The following is a 25,564-nucleotide window of genomic DNA, read 5'->3' as shown; positions in this document are numbered from 1 at the left end:
AAAGGATGGTATCTCATTATCATTTTAATTTACATTCCTTTATGATTACTATTGACATCTTTAACTTTGTTTATTTTATTTAAAAACATTTTTGAGAAACACACACACAACGCTTCATCATGATTGTACACAGTGACACAATGAAAATTGGAAGTAGCTGAGGTGGGAAAAGATATTTACAATTTACCTTCTACTTTTAGTTATGTACTATTTAAATTTTGTTAAGGGTAAGTTTATTTAAATTTTTAAGTCATTTAAAATTTTTTCCTTTATATAAAACAATCTCTGTGCTTTATTAATCCTCAAATAGGGTTTCATATGTAAAACATAAGAATAGTAGATTATCCACAATAGGTAATCCAAGCTTTAAAGAAGGTTGCATCCAGACCTATAAAAAAGATCCCTCTTCCACTCTTTCTTTTTCATTCCCATGGTTAAGACCTTATCATAAAATAAAAATTGCTGTTATTTCATATATTCCCCCCAAAATCAATCACTATCAATGGTGACTTTAATTTAAAAAATAACAAGAAATCAATGTTATATGCTCAAACATGCCTGTCAGATTGGGGAAAAAAACTTAGATGGGGAGCAATGGGAAGTTTTACTAAAGGTCAGAATGCCTAAAATCAGAAAGACTGAACACACAAAATGCTAATGAGGACCCAGAACAACTGGAAATGATGGGAATACACTACTGATGGGAATTATAAAATGTTACAACCAATTTGGAAAGCATTGTGGCTGTTTCTTTAAAATTTTCAAAATGCCTATACTATATGACCTAGTCATTCAGTTCCTACATATTTACCTGACAGAAAGTAAAGCGCATGTTCATGCAAAGACTTGTACACAAAATTTTCACAGCAACTTTATTCGTATATCCTTAGACTGTCCAATTGTCCTTCAACATATAGATTGATAAACAACTGGAAGGATATCTATAAAATTAAATACTACTTAATAAAAATAACAACAAAAAGAATATGGGCGACTATCAAAATAATTATGCTGGGTGAAAAATAAGCCAGAAGAGGGTGCTCTTGGTGATGACTGATATTCTCATCATCTTGGTTGTAGTGATGGTTTCATTGGCATACATAGATGCCAAAACTTAACAAATTATGCAACTTAAATAGATGTCATTTATTTTTATCTCAATTATCCATCAATAAAGCTGCTAAAAATGTTGAACATTAGGACTTCCAGCCAAGATGGTGGTAGACAAGCTTCACCTCCTTGCACAACCATAAGGATCACAATTAATCTCAAAACAAAATGGAACCAAACTGCCAGAAAATTGAACTGAATGGAAGTCCAACGACCAAGGATTTAAAGAAGAAATATTCATCCAGACAGGCAGGAGGGGCAGAGACAGGGAGCCGGTGTGGAGAGGGTATGGTGTGGCAGTGAGAGCAAGGCAGCAGCAGTGGCAGCCATTGGAATGGGCAGTCCTACATTCACTTGTGGTGAATAAAAACCGGGAGGGACATCTGCGGAAAAAGCCATCCCAGCCCCAGGCCAGACCACACAGCCTAGGGTTCCAGCACCAGGAAAATAAAGCCTCATAACTTCACCTGTGAAAAACCAGTGGAAGCTGGGGCAATGGAAACTGCTGGTCTCTCAGGGGAGTTCCTTTGAAGGACCCCCCATGGCCCTAGATCATATGCAAACCCTCCAGCTCTGGGATTCAGCACCAGGGCAGCAGCTAGAAGAAGCCAGTTGCATGCTGGGAAATGGAGGAAATGACTGGAAATTAGTCAAAATCCAAGCAAGTGGCATTGTTCCCTTTCAGACCCTTCCCCCACATACAGCCCCACAAAGCAGTGAAGTGGATTACCCTACCCTGGCAAATACCTAAGGCTCCACCCCTTACAATGTAACGGGTGCACCAAGACAGAGCCAAAGCAGTTGTAGCTGGTACACAGAAGCAAACACAGGGAGGCTATAAAATTGAGGAGACAAATAAATATGGCCCAAATAAAAGAACATATCAAAACTCCAGAAAAAGAACTAAGTGAAATGGAGATAGCCAACCTATCAGATACAGAGTTCAAAACACTGACGATAAGGATGTTTAAAGATCTCACTGAGTACAGCAAACACATAAGGGAAGAAATGAAGGCTACACTAAGTGAAATAAAAAAGAACCCCACATAGAACTAACAATGGAGGGAAGGAAGCTAGGGTTCAAATCAATGATTTGGAACATAAGGAAGAAATAAATAGTCAACCTGTACAGAATGAAGAAACAAGAATTCAAAAGGGCGGGTAGAGAATAAGAAGACTCTGGCACATCTCCAAAAATGCCAACATCCAAATCATAGGGATGTCAGAAAAAGAAGAGCAAGAAATTGCAAACTTATTTGAAAAAATAATGAAAGAAAACTTTCCTAATTTGGTAAAGGAAATAGACATAAAAGTCCAGGAAGCACAGAGAGTCCCTTGTTTGGATCCAAACAAGTTGGATCCAAAGAGGGCACTACCAAGACACACCATAATTAAAATGTTAAAGATAGAGAGAGAATCTTAAGAGCAACAAGAGAAAAGAAGAGAGTTACCTACAAAGGAGTTCCCATAAGACTCTCAACTGATTTCTCAAAAGAAACTTTGCAGGAAAGAAGTGACTGCCAAGAAATATTTAAAGTCATGAAAAGCAAGGACCTACATCCACAATTACTCTATCCAGCAAAGCTATCATTTAGAATGGAAGGGCAGATAAAGTGCTTCCTAGGTGAAGTAAAGCTAAAGGAGTTCATCATCACCAAGCACTTATTACATGAAATGTTAAAGGGACTTATCTAAGAAAAAGAAGATAGAAACTATGAATATTAAAATGACAACAGACTTACAATTATCAACAATTTAATCTAAGAATAATAAAAACAAAAACAAACTAAGCAAGCAACTAGAACAGGAAGAGATTCACAGAAATGGACATCACTTGGAGGGTTATAAGTGGGGAGGGGGAATGGGGGAAAAGTGCAGAGATTAATAAGCATATTTGGTAGGTACAAAATAGATGGGGGGAGGTTAAGAATAGTGTAGGAAATGAAGATGTCAAAGAACTAATATGCATGACCCATGAACATGAACTAAGTGGGAGAGATTTCTGGAGGGAAGGAGGTACCAGGTTGAGGGGGGCAAAGGGGAAAAATTGGGACAACTGTAGTAGTATAGTCAATATAATATACTTTTTAAAAAGTTGAACATTAGCAATATCTGAAAAGTGTTTGCCCTCCTTATCATATAAATATATATTACATAAATAAGGAGCCATGCTGATGATTTTGAACTGCAGGCTGTGGTTTTTAAAACTTAGATAATAGATGATGGTGATGGTGATGAGGGAAGTGTGTCAGAAATGGGCTGTTTAAGTGGTAGAACCCTTTTCTCCTCTCAACTCTTTTTCTCCTACAACCTATAGAATAACAACATGCTGTACTGTCCAAAGCAGTCACCACTGGGCAAGTGTGACTATTGAGCATATGAAATGTATCTAGTGAGAAGCCAAGTTGTTCATTTTGTAATTAATACATTAAATTTCATTTAAATTATTATAGTCACCTGTGTCTAGTCACTACCGTATTGGACAGAGCAACTTTAGAGAACTTGCTAGAAATCTGTTTCATTGTCATTCTTCCCCTGGCTGCTATGTAATTTTTTCCTGTCCTCACCAAAACACAACTGATAAAGAAAATGATTGCTGGCAGTGGTGGTGGAAGTTTTTGCTCTGGGGGACAAAGTGGGGGTGGGGGAACCCACCTGAACTTTTCAGATCATATTTAAATAAACACCTCCATTATCCCAGAAGTTCTTTTGGACAGCACTGTTCTCTAGAGTGTTGCTAAAGGTGTTTGAACATGACAGGTTTGAAATAATGCACAAAATGAAATTTGCTGTGTTCTTATTTCCAAAGCCAGGAACTGGAAACATTACTGAACTATACTGGCTGCATGTCTTAAAATACACAGAGCAAATGCTACAATGAGCCAGCCATCATCTAGTGGGCTCAGAACCCAGCCCAGCCCAGCCATCGTTGCTCCAGATACCAGGAAAAGACAAGATCTGGGACTTTGGGCCAGGGCGAGATATTATGTGGATACTTGAAAACCTATCTACAGAATGTCCTCTTACATAATGAATAAGGTTCCCTCACTGATATACGCCAATTTTCCAGTGGACCATGGAAAATTGGCTATTTTTGGCCACTCTGTGGGAGGCCATGGAGCTCTTACTTGTGCATTGAAGAATCCTGGAAAATGCAAATCTGTGTCAGCTTTTGCTCTAATTTGCAACCAGTTCTCTGTCTTTGGGTGGGTGAGAAGGCAACAATCTCTGAATGAATATTTATAATCAGATAAAAATAAATAAAAGGCTAATGAAGTTGCTGTTCTTACGGAGGTTTTTTCATTCAGATTCTGGTTCGACATGATCAAGGAGAGGATAAATAAACATTTCAGCAAGGCAGCTACTTCCTGACAGTTATTTTTAGATTACAAGAGGGTTATGACTATAGTTACTTTTCTTTTCTTTTTTTTAGATTTTATTTATTTATTTTTAGAGAGGGAAGGGAGGGAGATAGAGAGAGAGAGAGAAACATCCATGTGTGGCTGCTGGGGGTCATGGCCTGCAACCCAGGCTTGTACCCTGACTGGGAATCGAACCTGCAACACTTTGGTTCACAGCCCGCGCTCAATCCACTGAGCTATGCCAGCCAGGGTCGACTATAGTTACTTTTCAACAGAATCTTTACTAATGACCACATCAGACATTGTGCAAATAGGTACAGGAATTATCAGGCACGAGAATCCCTTCTAAGTTATACCACTTAAAGAGAAACACAGTTATGAGATTGTAAAATGTGGATTTTCACGATACTAAAAGAGCTTCATTATGTAGATGAATCATCTTCTAAATGTACACAAAACATAAATGTTAAAAGTTCAAGTGTATACTAATTTTAGAAGGGTTATATACCATCCAACATGTTTTAATAGCACCACACAGTTATTCAGACTTTTCTATAATTTCCTTTTTAAAAATGTGGGCAGCTTGGCTTACGTGCCCCTTTGATAGTTTCTATGAAGTTGTAGTAGATCACTCAAGACTTGTCTGAAGATCAAGTTCTGCTGAATGAAGAATGAACTCTCATTGGTATACCTGTAAGAAGTAAGAAATTAATCATTTATTTCCCCAAATCAACTTAGATTTAAGCTCCAAATATTATTATTCCTCTTTCTCTTCCTTCTCCTTCTTCATGTCAGCAACTGGAAATATACAGGGTGGGGCAAAAATAGGTTTATAGGTGTGGGCATGAAGAACAGAGTTTATTCTTGTGTTATTATTTATTATTGTATTATTTTCCATACAAACAATGGTAAGCCCACTTTTATCCAACCCTATAAATGGCACTCCATTCTGTGTTGTAGAATTCTCCTCCTTCCTGTTGACAGGCTTCTCCACACAAGCATTTGCAGAGGCTATATTAATTTTAGTTCATCCACTTCTATTTCATCACAACTAGGGAAATCCACCAAAGTACACTTAGGAACATATTAAAGTTTCAAAAATGCAGGATGTTATCCATTAATGTTTTTATTATTCTTAAAACATGAAATCAAAATGGAGCCTCTCTAGGCTCTTTCAATTTAGATTCAGGACTGTGTTCAGTGTTCAGTGAGACCTGCCACACGGTCATAGACTATGGACTTGAAAGTGTTTATTCCAGCCAGGCCCTGGTCCCAGAACCCCTCCCAGCCATTCCACTCTTCCTTGTGTTCCCCACCCTCCACCCAATGACATCTGCCCCAGCCAGCCAGGTTTCTCACTGACCCTGGAACTGCAGACGGGCTCTGGCTCTGTCTGTCTTCTCTGCCCCACAAAGTGCCCCACAGCTCTCCTGCTACCTCCTCCAGAGTATCCCTCCACCATGCATTGCCAGATGGATCCATGGGTATCCTTGCCTTTCTCCTCTCAGTCACCATGCCTACAGTTTCTCCAGCCTCCCTATTGATGCCTCAAAAGTAGAAGCCTGGGAAAAGAGCCACTGCTGAGCAAGATCCCAGCTCCCCAGTCAGAGCTGTTCCCTTCCTCCCATGGCCAGTCCACTACTAACAGATTCAACAGGACCCAGAGAATTTCTGAAATGGCATAAAGTGAACAAGGCATGCTTTTTCTGTTTTCACATGAAACCAAGCTGTTAATGGTCTAGTCCCACGTGAGAGTTCATTCAAAAGAATAGTAATGCAGAAACTAAAAGAAGAACAAAAATGTCAAATCTACTGTAGTTTCAGACATCCTTCGGGGAGCTCTGGTGGGTACTGATAGGGGTACCCTGTCCCCACTACTACCAGCAGAAACCTGGATTTTGTACTCAAAAGTATGCACATTGACTCTCTTTCCTGAATTCAGGAATTTCCCTCTGAATGATCAAGTTCTTTGTTGGCAGCTGAGAAAGCCACCGACAGCTGCAGAGTTATTTTCTCCTTCGGTCACAAGATGATGGAGATAATCTAGGATGGGAAGTGTAGGGGAGAAAAGGAGCAGACAAATGCCTGCTGCTCCGACCAGAATTGGGTAAGATGGCTCATAGGTCAGACACCTAAATAACTCATGATTCTATCCCTTCCATTTGATGAGAAACAGTTGGATCATATCAGCAAAGCTCTTGAGGTGTCAGAAACAAAGACCAACTTTTAAAAAGAGCCTCATTGTTTTGTTTTGCTTCTTTTTAAGGATCATTACAAAACACTTAATCCGGATGTCATTGTTTCCAAAAAAGTGAGGAATCCATAAAACTCAACAGAATATTATTTTCCAAGCATGAGATTTGGCCAAGAAAATTGTTTGGAATGAATCCTTCCTGGTTAATTGATGACCTTTGAACGAAAACGTGCAGAAACTTGAATACCTAGAGTTCTTCATTGTGAAACGTTTTCAGGTGCCCTCACTAGGAATATATCTAATTGGAGGTAGTTATTGTTTTGTAATTTTCCACTTGTTGTCTTAGAAATTCCAGGAATTTGCAGGTCAGTCACTATATGTATTAAGTATACTCTGTATTTAATACATGCTAAGTATATAATACATATATACAATAATAAATTCATAATAGACCACTGATTATTATAGTTATTGCTTAAAAATATTTTGAGCAATGAAAGTTTCTTCTAGATAATGTACATTTTCCAGATTGTTTCCTGAGTCTTATTTATCACAATATTCAGTTCAACCAGTATCTACTGAGAGCCTTCTGTATTCCAGATGGACGGATATTTTAGCATTTCTTCCACTTAAAAGGGGGCCGTTAATGTTGGCTAAGTTCTAGGTAGGCTTCTTTACATCCTTCAGTTTTTCTTTCATCATCATCATGAATTAGCTCCTCATCTCATAGCACTAGTATAAGCCCTTGTGTCTGCATAATTAAATTAGAAAGGAAGGAGTATTCCACTTAATAAACATAATTCTATTTTAAAACCTGAAATCTAATTCTCCTTTTTAGCTATATATTATAACTTCACTTTTAATTTACAAATACAAAGTATATCACATAAAATAAGATATGGAAAGAAATGGATGATGTAGCTATTTTTATCTGTTCTATATTTTCATTATTTTAAGATACTACATTAAAATGAAAAATACATAAGCTTGCTCTTCTTACTAATAAACCCTTGTTGAACCACTGGTCTTAGGTGATTTTACCTTCTCAAGTCTCCTTTAAACTCATAAAATTGTTGAATACTGTACTGGCATTTTTTTCTATACTCATTATGGGTTCAAACTGGCCTCTAGTTTTCTTAAATGCTCTTGGACAATTCCTCTCTCTTAAGCTGTCTCTAAACTTTGGATTTTAAATTTTCTTTTATTAGAAAATAATAATTCTCTACCTGGTTGTTTTTAATGTTTTAATTGGCTGTTTATTTCATCCCAAAACTGGAATCTAAATATATATATTAAACACTTGTGGTAGTAATTTTATTTTTTGTATTATTTTGGACAAACTTATCTATTTCCCAGAGCTCTGACTTTAAATCTGGATTTGTTTCAGTAAACAAAGCAATGAAACTGTTTACTGACCACTGCTTGCATGTCATTCATTGTCCTTGGCTAGAGCCACTGTGTACAGCTGTGCAGGTGTGTCCAACACAAGTGCACCTGGTTAACTGCTGGAAGTAATTTGTCAACATGTGCCAAGAAGAGATTCTGCATACCCTTTCCTTAGCATTGCAGCATGGTATAAAGTAAATTTGAGATGTGTGTGGTCCTGCTTGTAGGCACTTAAATATAGACAAGGGAGACTTGAAAAACAGAAAACAAAAAAAAATTCCAAAAGTAATTTATTTTCAATTTAATGAAACTAAATTTCAAAGGTATTCAATGAAGGAAGGACTGGAGTATTTAAGTATAGCTTCAACGAGTCAGTGGAATGTAAACAGTATTCTTAGGTTGAGGACCAGTGGTCTTATCCATTTCTAGTCGCATTTCATACAGGGATGACCATATCCACACAGTGGGTTATTAGGGACATGCTCTGTGGTTTGAGTGGTGTCCACCAGCCTCCTCCATCTTCTCAAATGCCTCTGAACCTCACCCCATGTCCGTCTCAGTGCCTAGATTAATGAGCTGTCCCTGTGAGTTAAGGTTTGGCCATCACAAGATGCCCTTAAAAAAAAGAAGATATCCCCCAAAAGTTAAACATACCAAACACCATCTGCCTGGATGATGGCCCTGAGCGAGGTTGTTCTCGCCTCTGCTCTGGAGAACCAGAACCTATGTTCATGGCGGCTTTATTGAGGGACTCAGGGAAGAACCACTTTTCTCTGCTTTGCATTTCTATAAATCATTGATATCAATCAATTTTTAGACATAGATGACTAAAAAAAATATCATAAAAGCTGTGGGTCATTTTCTCAAATAAATGTACAAAACATAAGACATTACATACAGGGTGGGACAAAAGGAGGTTTACAGTAGTTCCTATGGAAAATAGTATAAGAATTAACATAATAATACAGGTAAAATCTGTTTTGCATGCTCACAACTGTAAACCTACTTTTATTCCACCCTGTAGAATTCACGGAGCTTATAGATTCCTGAAGCCAGTTTAGGTATCCCAGGTTTAGAATTTCTATTCACTGAGCAAATGTAGTGTCATTTTTAGTCTCTGCAGCACTGGAGAAACTGTTGTTTATCTTCCCTTTCTTCTATTTATAGTTGATACACTCAATTTGTGCTCATCCCTTCCCCTCCCCCATACCATTTGTGGGTGGACAGAGCCATTAAAGTAATGACTAAGGGTCCTCACCTTGAAAAAAAGAGGGTTCAATGCTGCTACCTCCAGTTTGTTTTCATGTTCTAAACTATGTATCGAAGAGCAAGGGACAGCCAAAGGAAACCAGCGTGTTGGTGGTGGTGGTGGGGAAGTGGGCAGTGGAGGTGGTGATGAAGAGGCGGTGTGATGTGGCCAGCTCTGCCATACTTGCTGCTCTGTCAAAGTGAAAGCTCAGTGTAACATATCAGGGAAAATCAGACCACAGAGCAGAGCCATCAAAGAGTTCTCTCTCTTATAAATTCTAGGTCAGGATATATGGAAATAAGTAAGAAAGAAATCTTTACTAGACACTTTGTACGGTTAACGTTTGGGATGTTTTAAACTTGTTTTCAGGGTCTTTGACTTCTCTGGCACAAGGTTCCAATGCTGCGGTGGAGAGAGGAGAAACGTCAAGATGCAGGAGCTGAGTGACACTGGTTTCCTCTTTGAGAGGAAAGAATGTAATGAATTCATCTACCCAAAACAGTCAGTGACTCGCCGTTACACCCTCCCAGGGAGTTTGTGTTGCAGAGGATGGGGGCACACTTAATTTATATAACTTTTCTTTGTCTATGTCTCATAAACTCAAGATAGGATTACTCGCTATGTTGCAGCCTGTCAAGGCCTGACAGGTTCATGGTATTCGTGCAGATGGAAGAGTATTCATGGAGCTGCTGGGCTGTCTGGCATGCCTTTATTCACGGGTGGGAGAGCCACGCACACTGCAAGTTGTGTGTCTCCCTGCATGTCTCTGCAAGTCTCTGCATATCACCTGTCCCTTCTGCACGGCACACAGTGTGGCCCTTGTTTCCCAGTGTGGCCCATGTTGTGGCACCCAGCAGGGAGTCCTTACCTGCTTAAGTACTAGAGGCAAACAAAGCCAGCTTCAAGCCAGAAAATTATATAACAGCATAATACTGCGCATGTGAGCCCACTTCATGTTATGGGAACAGTTTTCCAGACTCAGTCTCAAGGCTATGAGAACACTACTTATCAGGCCCATTCAAGGTTATGAGAACACCTTAGTTACCCAGACACCTGGGTGAGGAAGCCAGACTGCCTCCACTTACCCTACACTCACCTACCCCATACTCTGCACTCTGAAGTACAATACTATATAGTTCTATCACTTTCTCTATTCAAGTGTACTTATTCCTGTTACATCAGCTCAATGGAAGCAGGATATCAGTTTTATTTCTAGGTATTCTTGGTGATGCATAGATATCAATCCCATCACAACTGTTCAGATACCTAGACTTAGGGTATTTGTGATATTGACTTTATATTAATTCTTATTTTTTTTCTTTGCTCCTACAAAGTGTAATGGTTAAGTGAACAAAGTCAAGCCAAAATCCCACTACTAATGTTGCTTTGTGATCTTGGGCAAATGGCTAGATCTCTCTATGCCCATTTCTTAATTTATGGGATGCAGATAAGAACAGTACCTATGTCATAAAGCTGGTGAGTTAATATATATAAAATGCTTAGAATACAACTTGGCACATGGTAAGTGCTCAGTAAGTCTTAGCTATGGTTATTGGTTTATTTGCTGAGAGTACTGCATTCTTAGCACAATGCATGACTCCATCGCTGGTACAATTACCATTGATAAGTTTCCACGTGACAGTTATTAAAAATAAAACACAAACTCCCATGGCACACTGGGAACAAGTTCTTGAAATCTTCTGACTCCTGAGAAGGCGTGTTTGTGGAGGCATGCCAGCATTATCCTTTCTTTCTCAGGGCTGGGAAATGTTCCCAAGAAGAACATTGTGTTCACTGGCTGTTTTCCATTGCCCAGTAAGAGATCATACCAAAATGGTAAAGGGGGCTAAGGTAAGATAGCACATGGGCAAGAATCTGATCTAGGTTGTCTCAGCAGCCATGTGGGTGGAACAGCCTTCACAGAGACCTGGGGTACAGCATTTAAGACACAACTTAAAATCCAGGGACCCACGGTCCCTTCCTACTCTATGAGGAACAAGCTTAGGAAAAAGAGTATATTTGGGTTTGTTGGTTTCCACCCAATACATCCATCCCCTTGAGGAGGACTGTTCACCAAGCCAGTGCAGAGATGGTTAACCTCCTGCATGTCAGACTGATACACAGGTGCATCTGGGCCCCAGGAGCGGAATTTGGAGAGAGATCATGAAAGCCTAGGTTCCCTCTAATACTTGTGTAAGCTTTATGGACCATGAATTTATAGGTCCCGAGTCACCTACTTTCTGTCAAGATTCTAGCAAAGCCCCCTCATATAAAGTAGTTTAAAAGTTTTACACTGTATAATGAAATGTAGAAGAATGGCAGAACCATTCTAATGCCAAGTTCCTCATTTCCATGTGTCTACCGTATTACCAGCTGTTGGTACAACCCTGGCTGGTTGCAATTTCAGTGTAATCCAGAGTGACAAAATCAATGGAGAGGAGGAGACTCAGATGCAAGAGTAGGGGCTCAACGTGGTGTGAGACAAGAATATTGTTGGTCTGGTCACGGAAGGTGAAATCAATTCAAATGAAATTTAAGGAGCAGAGGAGAGGGGAAGTTTTGAGGTAGGAGAAGTCATGAGAAAAGTTGAATGCATGGACGTTAACATGGCGGCAGAACTGGTACAAGCAGATGAGACAATCTGCTAAGGAGAAAGGCAGGTTTGGGGTGGACTCTCAAGCAAAAGTGAAAGACGTCAAGGATTTTTTTTGCCTCCTACCTCTTTCCAATCATGGAGAGAATAACCAAAATAACTCTTGTCGTGATTCTGCTGCAAAACTGTCAGTAGTGCCCCACTGTCTGCCCCTGAGGGTTCAAACACCTACCCTTCCTTCCCAGATCTGGCTCCCTTAACTCTCCGTTCCAGCTAAGCTCACTGACTGTCCTTCATACATGTCCATCCTTTGTCACCTCCCCCACTTTTGTCCCTGCTGCTCCTTTCATCTTGAGTGTCCATCCCCTACCACCCAGTCTTATTGTTTTATTTCTGCGTGAAGACTCAACTCTCACTTTCACCCATACCCATTCTCTGATCTCCAGTACTAGAAGTAAACTGCCTCTTTACTGCACAGCCATGAAGCTTTGCTCATATTTCTCTTAGGATATTTTTTCAGCCTTCCTTATAACTGTGGTTATTTTTACATTCTCTTTATTTTCCTGCTATATTATAAACCAAAGGGCAGGGTTTTTGTCTTATTTCCTTTTATACTCCATAATACTTTATACTCCAATGCAAAATATACTTAGCTAAAGGAAATGTTCTATTAATATTTGTTGAAGTTAATGCTAAGGAAAAAAGCCCTATTAGACTGGATGTTTGGAAGTTTCCAATGAATCCACACAAGTTGATATTATAGATATATTATTTTTCATATCACTGGAATATAAATGCTCTCAACACATGATACCTACCAAGTGCAAGGCATGCACACAATAAGGATGGCACTGATTCTGGATGTATGCAGTGTATAAATTCATTTCTCAAGTTTATGTCATTTTGTTTTCCTTCTTTCTAGACAAAGGAGAGCAAAAAGTTACTCCTCACCTTCACTGATAGCCAAGAGCAATGTGAAATAGAAGTGACCTTCATTTAAGTTGTGACCTATGGGGTCAGAATAAGCTCTTGTAACACATAGAAATAAATTAGACCCAATTTTATCATCAACACAGATTGCTGGCTTTTTAGATACTCATCTCTGCGTTTGTTTGGAAATTTTGTTTTAAAAAGTATCAATTACATCCCCCCCTTTTCTCTTATCAGTAATTATTTTCCTGGCATTCATTCAACAAAGAACTTCAAGTCCCCTTTTGCAAATTCAAATAAACTGATGAAAATTGAAAAATCAATGTTTTTCTTCTAATAGCTCAAACAAAAAAGTAAAAAGCCTCACAATTTTGTAATTATAATCAATGTATAACGGAGCAATGGCCACAAAGTCACACTTGAAAAGTACATTGGTTTGGGGTACATTTGTTTTAAAATAATCAGGCACATTTTTTTCCTTTAAAGATGTTGTATGTAAAATGCATTTTAAAAATACATTTAAAATGTCTTAAGGTATGAGTGCATGTGAACTTGATGCCCAGCTAAAGCTACACCTTCATTCCCTCTCTATCAGGGTCTTTATCCACCTACTGGGGTTGCAGGACAGGCTGCTCTGCCTCCTGCTTCCCAAGAGCCCATCATTTTCTCTGCACAAGTCTTTTGAGGTCCAATCTGCCTGTGGCTTGTTCAGCCAGGAGCTTCCTGGATCTTTCCAGACTTTGCAATGCTGCCTGGTGCGATGACTTCATTGCTTTCACAGCCTGGCGCTTGGCAGGCTCTCTCTCCCTTCCTCTTGTTTCCCCATCTCCCTCTCTTTTCTCCCACGGCCCATCTGCCCCTCCTTTCCTCCATCCTCCTCTCCTCTCTGTTCCCCTTTATTTCCACTCCCCACCCGCGTAGCTTTGCTCTCTCTCTCTCTCCCCCTTGGCTTGTCTGTATTTGGAGCTCCCGGAAGCCGCTGGCGACTCTCCCCAGGAGCAGCGTGACTGACACCGACTCCCATCCAGGGGGAGGGGGAGGAGGGGAGGAGGACTAGCGGGAGGAGGTTTCGAGTGTCGGAACACGGATTTGCATCTCCGAGGACAAGACCCCAGGGCACCCAAGCAGGTAATCCCGGAGCGCCTGGGCCCGGTGACAGCGAGGAGGGCCCTGGGTGCAGGTGTCGGGGGCTCCCAGGGCCGGGGCTCGGAAGTTGCGCTGAATGGGTGGGATGCAGAGAGGCCGGGACGCGGGCGGCGGCGCGCGGGAGGAAAAAGGCGGTGCGGGCGGCCGGTGGGGGCAGGACGACCCGGACCTGGGGCGGGGACGCTGGCGGGAGCCTGGGAAGGATGCCTGAGGGCCCTGCGCTCGACTGGGGAGGCCGCCCCAGCACTGCAAAGCTTCCTGCCCCCCGCGGCGCCCCCTGCCCTAGGCGCCTGGGGCCACTCAGAAGACTAGTGCGGACCGGGTGGAGGCTGGCAACTGAGCTGGTGGCCTCGCTCGCTAGGCTTGTCAAACTTTGCGGGTGTCTGCCCTCGGAGCTCTGAGCCAAGCGCGGGGAATGCGTGGGGGAGGGTTGGAGGCTGTCATTGGTCTGGGTCTGACCACAGCCACCTTGTATCAGAGAGTGCTGGGGAAAAACTGGACCTGGCTTCTCTGCAGAACCTAACTTGAGGCAATGAGTCACTAAAAATAAAAAAATAAAAAAATAAAAATTAAAAAAAAGCAAAGGCAACTGAGGCATTGAGGGACAGCTTGAAAAAGGCACCTCATGGCTGGGTCTCTGGCCGCTTCGGGTATAGGGTTGTTCATGGAAGCAGCGCCACTGTCATCACTTTTAGGGCTGATGATCACATTTGGATGGCCTTTTCTTTATTCTCATCACAAATAGGCTGCAAGTTTTAGCGATACTTGAATTGATGCGGGTTTTTTTCCAATGTGTAAATATGGGTGACTGCATTTAAGATATTGAGCTCGGATCAGATCCAAACGTCCAAGGCAGAGATGAACCCTTAGAGAAAAAAACAAGAACCCGTGGCTCTAGAGCCATGGGAAACCAGAAGCCTGTGGGACTCATGCACCTTAGTTTACTGGAATTGTTTGCAGAGTACTATTTCTTTACTGCGAGTAAAGATTTCTTTTAATTTAAAGAACATGTCTTCAAATTGTGGGGTAAAATATCTAAACCCATTCAATCTAAGGTTACAACAGTGGGGTGATCTTTACTGTAGTAATCTTTGAGGAAATTGTTCTTATAGTTACTAGAGTCTGATTAGACTGCAAGCCTCTTGAGGGCAAGGATGGGTTTTGGTAGTTCTTATAGCACCCAACAGTATTTGACTCAGGGCATGTAATGAGCAGACATAAAAGTTTGTTAAAATAATTAACTCAACAGCTTGAGTGTGGCTGGATCATGACTTCTGGAAATAGAATTGCATAATTTGCAAGAAAAGACTAATCCATGAAACCCCAAATCTAAAAATCCTTAATATAATTATAGTCCAGGTGTCATATAAATATTTATTAAAAGAAAAAGAAATTGACTGTGAAGACTTATGAAGGTGACTATTGAGTTGGGCTTGGCTAGTAGGAAATAGTTTTTTGCTGCTCATTGTTGAATGAGAAGTCAATTTGTCGATGTACAAAGTTTGGCAAACTTTTTGAGCAAAGGCTAGATAGTAGGCTTTGCTGGCCATGTGATCCCTTTAGTATAACTTCTCAGCTATACCATTGTAGCTTGAAAGCAGCCATAGGCAATACACAGCTGCGTTTCATTTTATTTATGGATCCTGAAATTTGAAGTTCATATAATTCTCACCAGTAGTGAAATCTTCTTTTTTCCCCAGGCATTTAAAACTGTAAAAATCATTCATGGCTTTGGAGAGGAGGGAGGAAAACAAAGCCTAGAAGGGAGGGTAGAGCCTTGTACTATCAGTAGTAGTTTGCTACCCCCATTTACCATGTGACAGAGTTTGAAGAGGACACTTTTGAAAGGATTAATGAGCCAGATTCTCCTAGGGCCTAAGTCATACCTAGGAGTTGAGTTAAAGGTCTTCAAAAGTAGCATTAACTTATTTGGGACATTACAGTGTTTTGTGGTGTTTTAAATATTATCTAACAGATATCTTTATGCATAAGGTTTTGTCTTTAATTCATTAATTATGTACTATTTTAAACATAAAAGTAATGTTCTAAGTTATATAAGCTATAAACATTACATTCAAATGACCTTTTGTGACCCCCACCACACAACTCTAAAAACTAGGGCTTAAGAGCTAAATATTTATAAAAAGATAACATAAAATGGAAGAAAATGTTCTAAAATCATATATCTAATAAGGGACTGTTATCTAAAATATATAAAGAGCTCTTATAAGTCAATAATAAAAAGATAAATAACCCAATATAAAAATGGTCCAAGGATGTGAATGGACATTTCTCCAAAGCAATGACCAGTAAGCACATGAAAAGATGCTCAGCACCCTTATTCATCAGCAAAGTGCAAATCAAAACCACAGTAAAGTGTTGGTGAGGATGTGGAGGAACTGGAACCTTTGTGCACTGCTGCTGGGAATATCAAATGGTGCCACTGCTGTGGAAAACAGTTCGACAGCTCCTTAAAAGTTACACAGAGTTACCATATAATAAAGCAATTTCTTTCCAAGTACATATATACAAGAGAAATGGAAGCATATGTCCACACAAAATCCTATGTACAAATGTTTATACCAGCACCATTCCTAATAGCCAAAAGGTAGAAACAACCCAAATGTCCATCAACTGATAAGTGGATAAATAAAATGTGGCATATCCATACAATTGGATATTATTTAGCCATAAATCAGGTACTAATACATAATATATACATGAAACTCAAAAATGTTATTCAAAGTGAAAGAACCTAGTCACAAAAAAATATATTGTATAATTCTGTTCACATGAAAGCATTTTGAACAGGGAAATCTATACAGACAGAACATCGATTAGTCATTGCCTAGCGCTGGAAGTTGGGGTAAGGGAGGGTGCTAGTTAAAGGGTATAGAGTTTCTTTTTGAGCTGATGAAAATGGTCTGAAATTGACTGTGGTGATGGTTGCACATATCATTAAATTATATGCTTCAAATGGATAAATTGTGTCATATGTGAGTTAAATCTCAATAAGTCTGTTCAAATAAACAGAAGTCTGGGGCGGGGGAAGAACTAGTTTGTTACCTATGCTGTTGCACGTTTCTTTGTGGGCTTCTCCTAAGCCATTCCCCATGCCCCTTATTGTAAAACAGTTGTATGGCATATGTACGTACTCCGGAATAATATGTTGTTTAGGTCTGCTTATTTTTAATTCCTAAAAAGGGCATATATTATATTCTCACTTTCAAAAATTCAATGTTATATTTTTAAGAATTATCCATATTGTTGCATGTAGCTATGTCATATTTATTGTCAAATATTCCACACTTTATTTACCCATTCTCTCATTAAAGGGCTTTTGGGTTGGACCCCATGTTTTTCTATTACAAAGAATGTGATTTGAAAACTTTTTTTGTGTGTCTTGACACACATGTGCAAGAGTTCTTCTATGTGAATGTGAATGTGCCATGCATTTTAATGAACAGAAAGGAAGGTTGATTCTTCTGACTCGTAGATCAGTGGTATCTACCCAGCTTATTCACTCCTCCAAACTAAGAAAAAGTAGCTATAGCTGACAGCCTGATTTCTCATCCTACTTAAATTCTAATTGTAATATCTATACACTCATGTCCTAAGAAGCATAGAGAAATACTAATCTAAAACTTTAAAACTGAATTTCACAGCAGGACCCCTTAACCCAATCACTGTGAGCATCTTCATCCCCTCAAATTGCCTGAGTTTAAGATGGGAAGGAGGATAACTTTGTCAAGTCAAAGGAACATTACTTTAAGCAAGGTATGTAAGTGGTTACTTAACTTCACTAACATTGCCCTTGTATGGTATCCTGCTGGGTACTCCAATGTTTCTGACATGATTAGTTAGGTTATTCTGGCAACATGCCAGTTGGAAATCTGGCATTTTAGCCTTGGACACTTTCTAGGTCTGCTGTGATTCAGGCTATGAGCTTTTGCAGTTTTTTTTTTTTTCAGGATATTTCCACTTTACTTAGGAAGGGGGAAATCACCCTAAGGTCAGAATAGGCCATTGTCAGATATTTTTTTAGAATTTTATTTTCTATTGTGATAACAAAATTTATCATTTTCACCATTTTAAATTATATGATTCAGTGGCATTGACTGCATTCACAAACCTGTGAAATTATCACCATCCTCTCCAGAATTTTTCATCATCCCTAACTGAAATTCTGTACCCATGAAACAATGAATCCCCATTCTCCCCTCCCCTCAGCCCCTGGTAACTACCATTCTACTTTCTGTCTCTATGATTTTGCCTATTCTAGGTACCTCATGTAAGTGGAATCATACAGTATTTGCCTTTTTGTTATGTGAGCTTTTATATCCAGGGTAATTCCATCTCATTTTGTTTTTCTGTTTAGTAAACCCCTTTTTCACTAACAGATAAATGGCATCTTGAACTGAAAAAAATGCAATAGGATTGTATCCTTTTCAATATACAGCCTTATATAGAAAGGGACAAACATAAGAAGTTGTCTAAAACCAGAAGAACTTTCAATTATTATGGATGGCACCTTCATTTGCCCTATTCAGTTAATGAGGCATCTAATAATCCTGGTTTCTCATTAACCAATTAGCCAAGTGGAGAAGGTACAGCAGTCCTTAATTCTTAAAATTTTACACCTATACAATGAATGGATGAATTAGATAACCTTGAGGTTCCTGTTAGCCTCAGTTCTCAGAACTGAAGGGCCATTCTACAATATAAGTCTGGTTTTTGCTTTGATAGAAAGGGGTAATAAAGAAGAGCAGGAGGGCCCTGGGCGACTGAAAGTAGAAGTGAGGTGGTCTGAATGGCAGTGTTGAAGAGGAGCATGGTTCCTGGAGAAGCTAGATGCTGGAGATACCAAAGGCGGGCCTTGTAGTATGTAGACTACATTGGTTGTCTTGTGTCTATACTTGTACCCAGTGGACGGAGAAAATAACCTTTATTGCTTTGCATCTGTCCACATTGAAATCCAGAGAAACTCTGGGATCCCTTGATTATTCATTCCCCCATGTTGAATGGCTGATATGTGCCCAGCACAGTGAGAAATCACAGGGGATGCAAAGATGAGTATCAGTGAAGGATCTGACCTAAGACAGATCAGAAGATGAACTAAGCTATGAACACAGATCCTAAAAGATCTGCTTAGGTGGTTGTCATCATTAGGTCCAGCTTTGTTTCTATTTAGTTTTATTCAGAGAAGAATGGGTGGATTCTTATGAGATCAATTGATTGTTTTACTCTAAGGCAACAAGAAGCAGTCCAATTGCACCAGAATTGTATTTTCCAGAACTACCTATAATGGGCTTCTCAGTGGTGAATGCACATTTCAGTCTGATTATAGTCTGATATGTACTTGGGATGTACAATGTATGGAATCTGAGTTTAGAAGCCTGTGTATTGCCTGGATTGTGTAGGTAAGAGACTACTGTGACATAAGAGTGGTCTTTTCTTCTAAGGAATACTGTATGGTACTTCCGCTCACCTCTCTTAAGTGGCAGGAGGCTCAGATATTTGGCCCAGTTAGTAGGTTGATGGAAAAGTCCATCTAATTCGTTGCTTAGCATTAGATTAAACACAGACAGTCTTTTTCCCCTGGCACCATCTTCTGGCATACTAGAAACTATGGTTAGATATTTTCAGGGGTACAATGTAGATTCACAAGTATTTGGACAAAATTTTTAAAAGTTTGAATTTTCATTTTTCCTCCATACCCACTTCTTCTGCACGTCTTAGTACTCTCATGGTACCCTCTGGCTGTTCAAGGTTCCCTAGGCTGGCCGCCTCCACACCCCATCTTCCATCCCACTTCCTAACAGCCTCTCCCTTCATTGGGCCTCCTCTTCTCTCAGTATCTCTTCTGAATGGAAAGTGAACAATACTTAATTTAAGTTCTCCAGTAATTGAAAACTTTAAAAAGAGGTCGTTAATAGAAATGAGTCTAGGTGGTATAGAAAAAGGGGTGATACTCGTTTTTCTGCTTCCTACTTTAGGCCAGCAATTTTCATACTGTGTGCATTAACTACATGCAGAGACTTCCAAAGATACGTGCACATAGTGTCTCCCACCTTCTTTTCTATGACTACCTTACATAAGAAAGGCCTATCTTGTTAGTCCACTTCACGAAAAGGCCTATCTCTAACTCATTTTATTAAATTGCATTGTCCAGGGATGTGAAAATCTAGGGAATGGAGAGGGCAAAAAAAGGGGGACATTTGAAAAATCTGTTTTAGGGATGAGAATGTCAATGATTCTAATCCCTAGACTTTGCAAAATCATATGTTTTCTAAATAAAAAAAGGAAATCTAATGAAATTATAAACTGATGTTAAAGGAGAAATTTAGAAGAGATGAAACATAACAAATGAACATTTTTAAATATTAAAAAAAATGAGAGAACCAGAAAATTCTACAAGCAAAGGGGACCATTGATAGAGATGCTGAAATGAATTTACCTAATAGATTCAACACTGGCTTCTTCTTAGTTTGAGAGGGAAGTCAATTGAACTTCCACATGATAAAATTTATTTGCATCCCATAGAACATAATTTCTTGCTGCACTGTAAGTTTTCTACAACTGTGTGTACAGAGCTGTGAATTGCCTAAACAAAGACCGTCATGAGTGGCTGAGAATACCTAGACGGATGAAGAGACAGGGTACTCACTAAATTTTAATCTTCCCCAACTTTTTCTTTCACTGATGAGTAAAATAATTTTGATATTTCATCACCATGATGTTCATTATATAACTCAGAAGGAATTCAAAGAATTGAATAATATTTCTATTGTAAATCTCATGCATTCCTATCTCTTCATTTATGTGAATAGTTTCTCAGCATTTTCATTGGTAAAAACAAAAATTGAGAATCAAATTGGTTTTCAGTCTTGACTCATTCTAGTAATATAAATACTCATCCACATAGGCATAAAATAATTGAAGAATAGAAGTGCTCAAAAGAGAGGGGTTTCCAGTAAAAATTTAGCTTTTATTTACATTTAGTGTTTATTTGCTAACATTTGTAATATTTGTATTATTTTGATAAGTTGCATTCTAATAATAGTTACAGTGGTAACAATCAGAAGAGCATTTTTGGTCATTGGATCAATTTAAGTGTATATACATATTTTGATGTAGAAAAAAGTATGATAGGGTAATGAATAAAAGACATTAAGGCATAAATATATAAAACTGGGATAAGCTTCTATAGGGAAATAAGAATGGAAATACAAGTTCAAGGAGAAATGTAATTATGCAAAATTTATGACTTGCAAAGAGCAGCCTGTTGTTGTATTCCTTTAAAATGAATGGTGAGGAATTTCAGTGGACACATTTCAGCGAGCGATAGAAGTTTTACCTTTATATGTCAGTGTTTACAGAGTGCTGGAAGTTACATTCTTCACAACCGTTCACATTTGGGGGAAAGTTTTTATATGTCTAAAAGTGTGCAAAAGGATTTTACAAGATTCTTTTAGGTTATATACAAAAAAAATTAAAAATTTCTTTGTAGCTCATCCTGCCTCTGTTTTCTGACCCAAAGTCAATGGCCTATAATGTAGTAAATACTTTCTGCACGTTTAGTGTTGGTGGATGAACTAGCTTCTTGCTGGACATAGTTCTAATGATTCCTTGTTCTGCTGGATTCAGGGGAGACATTTAGAAGTAAAGGTCTTGGTACTTGGGACACCTCTCAAAAGGAGATGATAGCCCATCACATTTTATTTATTTTTTTAGGCAGTTGTATCTTCTCTTCCCTTATCTTCTTCTCTCCTTCAGAGGCACTCACTAGAGGGTATCATGTGTGCATGCAGGTACATGCTAAAGACCAGGTAGATAGCACTGCCATTGGATCTGTAAACATATAACCTTCACCATGTTTGGGAAGTTTTGGGCAATTATTTCTTCAAATATGTTTTCTACCTAATGTTTTTGTCCTCACTTGGGATTCCAGTGACACTATAATGTTAGACTTTTTAATATTTTCCCACAGACTCTTTAGGCTCAGTTCATTTGTTGTTGTTCAACCTTTTTTCTTCTCTGTTCTTCAGAATAGACAGTATTTATGTCATCAAGTTCATTGATACTCCCTTTTTCATCTCTGTTCTACCACTGAGCTCATCCAGTGTGTTTTTTATTGTTATTGTATTGGGTTGGCCAAGAAGTCTGTATGATTTTTTCTGTAAAATAAAAGACACATTTTTCATTTTCACCAATAACTTTATTGACTTGGATATTTTGAGTATGTCAGCTATCTCCTGCATGGTATAATGTTGGTTGCTCTCAATTCACATCTTGATTTGATCGCTATCAACTTCAACTGGTCTACCCAACCAGGGAGCATTGTCCAGCGAGAAATCTCCAGCAGGAAACTTCGCAAACCACTTTTAACATGTTCAATCAGTCATAGCACCTTCTCTATATACTGCACAAATCTTCTTTTGATTTCAGTTGCAATTTTATCTTTCTTGAAATAATAAAGCATAATATGCCAAAAGTGTTATGCAGTTTCTTCCATCTTCAATATTAAAATGGCTACACAAAAATTCACCAACTTTGGTAAGTATTTTCAATGCATGCCAATATGACAGCTGTCACCATACAATCTAATAAAATTGTTTTGAATGACATTAAAGACAACTAAGTACTACTAGAACCATCTTACAGGAAAAACCAAACGAACTTTTTGGCCAGCCTAGTATTTTTCAGTTCTAAAATCTTCACTTGTTTCTTTTTTGTAAGTTGTGTCTCTTCTAAGAACTTCTATCTTTCCATCCATTTCAAGAGTGTTTACCTTTATCTCCTGGAACATAGTTAAAATAGCTCTTATAAATTTGATCATTTCAATATTTGTGTCATTTTGGAGTTGTTGATTGTCTTTTTTTTTAAGAATTGAAAGCATTTCCACAGTCTCTTGCACATCAACCATTTTGGGGTTGAATTGTTGACATTCTGAGTATTGTGTCGAGACTCTGAATCTTTTTTAAGTGCTGAGTTTTTTGTCTTATCAAGTAGTTAACCCAGTTCTTTCTTGCAGTCTGTGGGCAGTCGTTCCAACATCAGTTCATGTTACAAAGCCTTTGCTGTGCTGTGTTGGGTCTCACAGCAGCACAGTTCAGGGGTTAATCTGGGACTTGAGCAGTGGCTTATGTCACAGTGTAGTTCTGAAAGCCTTTGGATCTGTCCCACATCTGCACAGACCAGAGGAGAGACTGGGGCCTACATTCTTTCATGCATACAAGCAGGGGATCCCCTTCTCCAGTTCTTTCCTCTTTGAGATTCCTCCCACAACCTCCCCGCCCCTAAGAGCTTTTTTTCTAGGTCTTCCGGCCAGAAATATTAAATTTCTCTGGAAGTTTTAGTTGCTCATGATGCTGCAGTGTAGACTAGAGTCACCCTCAAGGCAAAGCCATAAGAGAAATGTGAGAGGGAAAAAAATAAATAACAGGGATTCTCCCACACTCTTTGAACCACAAAGGCCCCTTTCCACAACTCTTTGGCAGTGAGACCAGGTTTCTTTTGGAGGAACTTTTAGCTGCTTATGCCATACAGCTCTGTGACTGTGATCACTTAAGGAAGAAACATTAGAAAAAAAGAGAAAACCTGGTCTTTCCCTCATATTCTCCAATTTGCAGGGGACTCTTTCCCAGGCCTCCTGGCCAAAAGAGGAGGTTTTCTGGGAGTTTTTCTTGCCTGCACCCCCTGCACAGTTCCGACCTTTGAGCCAGCTCTGGAGAGAAATTAAATAAACCCAGAAACACACAGCCAAATGGGCTTTTTCAAGTTTTGTTTGCCCCCCTCAATTCACCCACTACTGTTTATCTTTCAGAGTCAAAGAGTTGCTTTTTGTGTTTCCTTTTTAAATTTTTGTATTGAATTTCTTGGGGTGACATTGATTAATAAAATTATATATACTTTAGGTGTACAATCTATAATACATCACCTGTGTATTGTATTGTGCATTCATTGCCCCAAGTTGCTTTTTGCGTGCATTTTGAACACATGCTGCAGTGGGGTTATCCCTTCCTGGTGTCACTGCGAGCTCCCTCCTCTTTTCCGCGGCTTCCCTTATTCCCTTTCCCACTGGGGTTTTCCCACACCCCACCACTCTTTTCTTTCCACTTTGCTCTTTATCTGTTTTCCCTTTCCTTTGGGCTCCCAGGTCTAAAGAGCAAAAAAAGAACCTCTTTAGTCTGTTCGTGGCTCACAGCTCTATTTGAAAACTGATTTTGTTACAACTAATAAATCTAAGTCAAGTCTGAAAGTAGACCCAGAGACTGGAGACACAGAAGAAGTGAAATGGGGTTGGAGGAGAGCACCTGGGCCAAATCCATCACCCGGCTATTTTAAATCGAGTGATCGCAGTCACACACTGAAAATGCCCACGCATAAATCTGGTCCAGCTCTTAAGGACTGATCCTTAGGGTTTTTCTTTTAAGAGAGTTGCTGGATCCATTATTCAAACATGTATAAATCTTATAATAAATTCCAGAATGTTGAGATTGGGAAGAATTTCAGCAAGCTTTATTGCCTTCATTATTCCAGAGAGATATGGCGTTCTTAACACTGAAATGACAGGGTTTAATAAAGTAAAATATTTCTAGTTATGCTGTGAGAATAACTGACCATATGAAATGCTTTCCCCTTTAGCTTTTGCTCACCAGTGTTTCTGTAGTTTGTTTGATCTATGGCATGGTCTCAGAAGAGTGGTGTGTGAGATGTCATGGTCGTTGTGTTTGGGGACAGGAGAGGTGGTAACACATGCAATAATAGTTCACAGATTGAGCACTCACTGGGGACAGATCAGAATGGTGAGTGCTGTGGAGTGTTCAGAGATAAATTACAACACTCAGGCATCACTTTATGGTTCACAAAGTCTCCTTTAATCTGCTAAAGAACCCTGGGGCAGTTATTATTATTAGGCGGGTAATACTTATAATTCCATTCCACAAGTCCCCTGAACTTTGAGTTCCTATTTGCAGGTGCCAACTATCATCTCAGTGTCACTGCAGGCACTTGAAACTCACAGGTCCAAAACTGAGCTGCTTCTCTTCATTGGCCACCTCTGCTCCCTAGCTCTGTTTTAACTGGCACCACCCCACCACAGAGTGAGACATCCAAGACACCCTGCCTTCTCCATTTCCCTCCTGACTCCATTCAATCTGTTCTCAGATTTTCCCTGTTTTATAACCTCCAAAATCTTCAATCCACTCTCATCTTGGTAGTAATTACTTCGGTCCCTTTCCAGCTTTATCAGCCACTCTTTCTAACTACCCATCCCCTCTTTCTCCTTTCTTAGATATCTCCTGGCACATAGTGAATATTCAATAAATATTTTTATTTTCTGGCTGTATTGTTTCCCTGTCTTTGCACAAACTGGTCATAAGTTCAGGAATGCTTTTACTTACCTTCCCTCTGAATAACACCTCCTCATCCTTTGAGATTTAGTTCAGTTCCTAATCAAACGTTAGTAGCCTCCCTACTTCTGAGGGCCCAGTTGACCACCCCACTTCTTGACCCTTCCATTCCAATACTGCTCCCATAGCATTCCTGTGCACTGTTCTATTATTTGACTTCTCAAAGTTTGGGGCCTCATA

General features: G+C 39.3%; 1 protein-coding gene across 1 annotated transcript in view; it reads left to right on the top strand.

Moving 5' to 3' along the window:
* The first annotated feature begins 13,564 nt into the window (after window positions 1-13,564).
* The window catches only part of CAP2 (cyclase associated actin cytoskeleton regulatory protein 2), a 141,407-nt gene continuing 129,407 nt past the window's right edge, over window positions 13,565-25,564 (top strand). Inside the window, exon 1 of the mRNA XM_028513799.2 lies at window positions 13,565-13,952. The gene's annotated coding sequence lies outside the window, so the exon portion shown is untranslated. The remainder of the gene's footprint in view (window positions 13,953-25,564) is intronic.

This window comes from Phyllostomus discolor, chromosome 5 (genome assembly GCF_004126475.2).
Source record: "Phyllostomus discolor isolate MPI-MPIP mPhyDis1 chromosome 5, mPhyDis1.pri.v3, whole genome shotgun sequence".
NCBI lineage: Eukaryota > Metazoa > Chordata > Mammalia > Chiroptera > Phyllostomidae > Phyllostomus > Phyllostomus discolor.
Note: the sequence above shows the minus strand (reverse complement) of the source record. Positions and strands in the feature narration are given on the sequence as shown.